Raw genomic sequence first — 6,244 nt, forward strand, 5'->3', positions numbered from 1 at the left:
CAAGAACTTAAATTTGCTAAATACTTTAGTTGCATAGCTAGATTTCAAAACCTTGTCATAATTTTTACGATAGTGACATTGTCTCAAAAATCCTGCTCCTACCACTAAGTGGTATGCTCAACATATTTTTTTTTCTTTTTTTTTTTTTTTATTAGCAAGCTTGTTGTCTTTGTTTGAAAATAATTTTGTATACATGAAATTGTATTCCCAAAAGAAAAAAAGAATATCAAAATGAAGAGCACATCTATATAAAGAAAATATTAAGTGGGTATAAGAATATTGAATGTGGATGTATATATCTAGTAACCTGTTCTCCTGTCTTTAAGCAGAATGGGGTGCTAATTTGTGGGAATGAATTGTTAACGCCGCCTTTGGAAGATGTGAAGAAGAAAACAAAGTGGGGCTGAGAAGATCAAGATACAATTGAGTTATATAGTGCTTTTCTTCTACTCAGTGGAAATGCAGTACAAACTAGCATAGTCATGAAAATTAAATGAAGAAAGGCACTCATAAAGAGCTATAAACCAATGACTTTCAATTTCTTATACTAGAAGTCTGACAATGATGAAGGGAAGAATCATTTGTAAATCCTATGGGGTGGAGACATCTGCTTCCTTTCACAGACATTCTGGGTTCATTAATGGTTCAAACTGTGCCCTGAGAAGATGGAAGGAGACCAAAATGACCTCCCTCCAACCACCTACTGCCTTTAAAGGTACCCTTTAAAGGAGAGGGACCATGGTATGGTGTTGGTTCTGATCCAATAGCCACAGCACTGAGTTAATTAATGCAGCTCTGTGCTTGAGCTAGTAGCCGTGATTCTTCCCCTGTACTCAGCGCTGGTGAGGCCACACCTCAAGTCCTGTGTCCAGTTCTGGGCCCCTCAGTTCAGGAAGGAGATTGGGGTGATGGAACGGGTCCAAAGGAGGGCAACTAGGCTGGTGAAGGGATCCAGCACAAGTCCTATGAGGAGAGGCTGAGGGAGCTGGGGCTGTTCAGCCTGGAGAAGAGGAGGCTCAGGGGAGACCTTATCACTCTCTACAACTCCCTGAAAGGAGGGGATAGCCAGGGGAGGGGTTGGTCACTTCTCCCAGGCAGCTGTCAGCAAGACAAGAGGGCACGGTCTCAAGTTGTGCCAGGGGAGGTTTAGGTTGGACATTAGAAAGAATTTCTTTACTGAGAGGGTGATCAGACATTGGAATGGGCTGCCCCGGGAAGTGGTGGATTCTCCATCCCTGGAGATATTTCAAAAGAGACTGGATGTGGCACTCAGTGCCATGGTCTGGTAACTGCAGCGGTAGTGGATCAGGGGTTGGATCTGATGATCTCAGAGGTCCTTTCCAGCCCAGCTGATTCTATGATTCTATGAGGTCCAAAGTCAAGCATTGCATTTGAATTGAAAAGATTCTAAAGCCTCGATAGCAAGTAAGATCTGATGCTGTCTAGAGCCAGCTTGGGTGCTAATGCATCATGCCCCATCAAGTGCCTACTGGATAGCCTGGATTATCCACCAGTTGCAAACTCATCAAGGAGAATTACATTCTTATCTCAAAATAGGTGACCTACACAAGGTGATCCTGCTCTGGCAGGGAGGTTGGACTCTATGGTCCCTCAAGGTCACTGCTAACCCCTAACATTCTGTGATAGTGCCTAAAATGAGATCCCAAGAATTGTCCATTCCTACACCTAGCTACAGAGGAAATCTGTAATAATAAGGTCAGATGTAAATGTGAGATGAATCCCACTTTTCTCTAGACTTAAAGATAAACAAACTGCTAACCTGTTTTGAAGGACGTAGTCCAAATAACTCCCATATGTTTTTACTTGTCAAAATTCAGACTTTGCTAAAATCCAGTGTGAATAGGATGAAAAATTGACCCATCTGTCATGTAGCAATTGCATTAACAAATCTCAGAAGTGTCATTTTGAACACCATGAGTAGTCCTATATGAAACTGGGCTTTTTTTGATCAGCCTCTTTAACTTAACCATACTGAAACTGTTGGGTTTTTTTCCTAAAGATAATGAGCAAGGTTTTTTCCTGGAGATCAGGCACAGCACAGACCCAGGCACTGGTCACTCTTTCATTTATTCTTGAGTGTTTTACCATGTTTAAGTTGCTGCTGACAACTAAGGAAGCCCAATAACAGAAAGACTGCTGTAATATCCATACCAAAACCAGTTTTTATCTCTTTATAGGCCTCTTTATACTTGCAATCTTTCATTCCCTCTGACTGATACTGTCTATGAGTGAAAAGTATTTATCACAGATGGTGTGATCTCTCCAAGTTCAAATAAAGGCTTTCACATCTTTAGCTATGTCTGCAAAACTTTCTTCAGTTCCATTTTGTCTGAGGAACTCAGTTCCCCATACAAATAAGTGTTTTAAATGTGATTTCCTCTTGATGACCAGTAGGTATATATCTGTCAGGGAGAAGCCATGCTCAGCCCTGTCAGACTTACAACCTATTGACATAAACAATTTGTATTATAACTGAAAGAGTAGCAGGGAGATAAACAGATTTCATTGACTTTTAAATTAAGGGGAACTTCCTTTCCAGAGTTTTTCCTCTTCTTTTGAAGTAATAAAGCAGTTAGAACCTACTTTGCTGACAGCTTCTTCATCCCTACCTTGTACGATGCAGCTCATCATATAAAACCATTCAGATTGGATGCAATTTAATTACCCAGGCTTTTTAACTCTTGAGCATAACCATTACATTCATGGCAAAGGCAAAAGAAGGCTGTTTACTTTTCTAAAAAGAAATGATGCAAAATGCTACAAAACATAAATGTAAATTAGTCTGATTAGGCTTGATCTATTCCAGACAGTTCTGCTTATGCTCTGTGAGCTGATGGATTTTGCTAATATGGAAAATTTACAGAGATCTGTGCTCCTGTTTTCTCTTTTCATGATGGATGCAGGAAGGGAACCCTAAAACTTGCAGTAGCAGAGAGACAGGTCACCCTACTTAAAAGACCAACTGGAAAGTAACTGCTTAATCAAATAAAAAACAAAAAACAAAAAACCCCAAACAAAACCAAACCCCCTGCATCAGCTATCAGAGAAAATCAAAAAGTGTCCTTAGGGAAGGCAGTTTATAGATCAGTCAGGAGTCAAAAATGCAGATTTTGCATTCTTTCTCTGATTTTACTATTTGGACTTGTTATATTTATGGTAGGTACCTGGGAAAGATTATTTCCCAGAATATTCTTTGGACCCCAGCAGTGGGGTGCTTGACTTTTTCAAAGACAGAACATTTGATATAATTAAAAGACAAAAATATTAATACTTTTTAGTCAACTTCCTTTGTGAACTTAGCCAGAGCCATCTTAGTAAATATTTATACCCATTTCCACCAACACAAACTCATGAAGTACCATTTTTTTCTGATGCAGGGGGAAATTGCTACTTTTTGTTGTTGTTGTTGTTGCTGTTGTTGTTGTTGACTCCTTTAAGGTCAATGGCATTGAACTTGCTTGTTCCAAGATTCAGTCCAAACAAGTTGAATGGTATGGTGAAATCTTGTGCCACTAACAGACTATTGTTAATCCCACAGCAAAAGCAGGGTCTATGTCTTCTTGCTTCTTTGTTCTTCATTATCTAGCTCTGATATATTCTCAAAAACTGTTAGGTTGAACAGAAACACAGCTAAAAGAGTGTGAGTAGGTCTTCTAAAACAGACACTAGGGTGTTAGGAAATGCCAATCACTATCTCCAGCAGCCTTTTCCAATCCTCCTCTGTTTTGTTTTTCAAATATAAGGGGGTGTGATCTGTTGGAAAGCCAAGAATTTTGAGTTATAATCCTTTTCCTCCCAGGCAATTTCCTCTGCTTCTGTCCTGGGTCACAGAATGCTTCTGCTCTGTTTCTGTCTGTGTGAATTATGGATAATGATCGCTACCATTTGTGCTTTCAAAGGATGTCAGAGGCTTGATTAGAATAATATTTTTACAGCAGCATGAAGGAGAATGGTATCTGAGATGATCCCCATTTTTATTGGCACTTAAGTTATGCATTATTTCCCTGAGTTTATTTGCTTTCTTTCCAGTATCAGTTGTTTTAAATCTCATCTTATGACTTTTACCACTCCCTTGTGCTGAATGACAGATTCCTGCATGTTCCATTATGCTTGCTGGTCTCTAGTGTTTCATTCACATTTATTTCTCCACCACCTGGCAGAGATTCCTGAATATTAAACTGGAAAAGCTGTTACAGCTCGCATCCCTCTTCCAGAAAGTTCCCATTGATAGCAATGCTATGCTATCCATCCAAAAGAAGCCATGGAAATTCTTTTTCCTTCATCACTCCCACAGTTCCTCCTGCCTGTCTGGGACTTCAACAACAATTGTCCTGTAAAAAGTCTGAGATTTGCAGCATTGTCTATTAAAAGTAATTTAATATAATATAATATAATATAATATAATATAATATAATATAATATAATGTAATATAATATAATATAATATAATATAATTAATATAATATAATATAATATAGTATAATAATATAATATAATGTAATATAATATAATATAATATAATAATATAATATAATGTAATATAATATAATATAATATAATATAATATAATATAATACAATACAATATAATATAATATAAAATAGGTATCCTGATTAGCAGCTTTGGCTTTTCAGAAGTTGAATCACCTTTGCAGCCCAAGGAATATCATTAATGGACCAGGAGAATCTGGATCTCTTTCCTACAGCCTGTAGATGTGACTGTCCTGCTAACACCTACTCTTGAGCAGGCCAGGCTGGAGAAGACAAAATTTGCTGTGGTGCTGTCAGAGTGAGAAGAGAAAACATAAAGGAAACTAGATTTAGGAGCTGAAGAAAACTGCAATTTTCTTTTTGATGAAAATAAGAAAAAACTCACAAAAAGATCCCTGTGTTTAAAAATGAGATTTATGAAAGGCAAATGAAAACAGTACTTGGAAGAAGTAACTGGAAAAGATAGGTGAACTTTAAATGTATACTTTTGTGAGATTAATCAGCAGGAACCATGGTGAAGGAGACTGTCTAGCTAGGTATGCTGTATTTCCTGACAGTCAGCAGAATGATGTATCTCTGTTCATAGGTTACAGCCATTTGTAAGATGCAACTGGAAAGGAGCAGTTGCTTTGCATTCTTCTAATGTTCAGTCAAGGCAATGATAATACACACTGTCTCTGAAGGTGTTTATTAAACTGGTATTTGCAAATGTCATACATTATATTATCTCTTCTGGACACCTAAATATTTCACTAAAGCCATGAAGATAGGACAATGAGAAAAAAAAGAAACAAAAAAAACAAACCAAACCAAAACGGGAACATAAATAAGTGATAAAGGGCATGTTCTCTCCAAGATGTTTTTAAACAAGATGCAGTAGCATTAATTAAAGTCCCATCCCAACTCAAAGAGTGTGGTGCATTTTATCTGTCAAACTGAGAAGCTATTTCAAATAAATTGTAGGAGAATCAGTTGTATGTATCAGTTTTCTTTACATGGAACAATTTCAAGATATTTTTCTGTTATTACTGAATGGAAGCTTTCTTAGAAACATGGATTGTACTCTCTATTTCCTGCATTAGAAGCACTGTAATGGAACCTCTCACCTTTGGTGTACTAACACTCTTTTTCCCACCATTTTTCCCTTTTAGGACATTGTTCCCAATTGGGATAAATTTGGACTTACTCTCTCAGTTGGATGAGAAGCAAGATATGATACTGAACTTCAGATTATCTTCAGATAATCAGAGGTGGTCACAAAGTCCCCCATATACTTCAGCAATTTCTGACAAGGTAAAAATATTCTGCCTAGTTTCACACATGGAAAAGGATTAAGAGTTTTAGGGGGTCCCAGTTTTAGACAGTAACTAGGTGACAGATGCTCCGTTATTCCCCACTACCCTCCCAAAAGAAGGTGAAGGGAATAACAGAGAGACTTTAGGGTTGGTAGAAAAAACTAGGGTAGGTTTAATGAAGCAGTAATAGCAAATTACAAATATATATAAAATATGGGACTCTCTCTCTTCATCTGGTAATTACTTCCCAACCAGAAAAGTCCCACACTGAACTGGACAGCAGATGGGGGTGCCCAAGTTTAGGGTCTCAGTGACAGATCACAGCAGTCTTAGAGCAACCAAGCTGGTCCTGCTTGGGTAGTCAGAAGGTAACCTGCTTTGGTGAATGATGCTCTTCTCTGGAGAGGAAATGAGGAACAGGGGCAGGGGCAGGGGCAG

The sequence above is a fragment of the Heliangelus exortis genome, chromosome 1 (assembly GCF_036169615.1).
Source record: "Heliangelus exortis chromosome 1, bHelExo1.hap1, whole genome shotgun sequence".
Classification (NCBI taxonomy): domain Eukaryota; kingdom Metazoa; phylum Chordata; class Aves; order Apodiformes; family Trochilidae; genus Heliangelus; species Heliangelus exortis.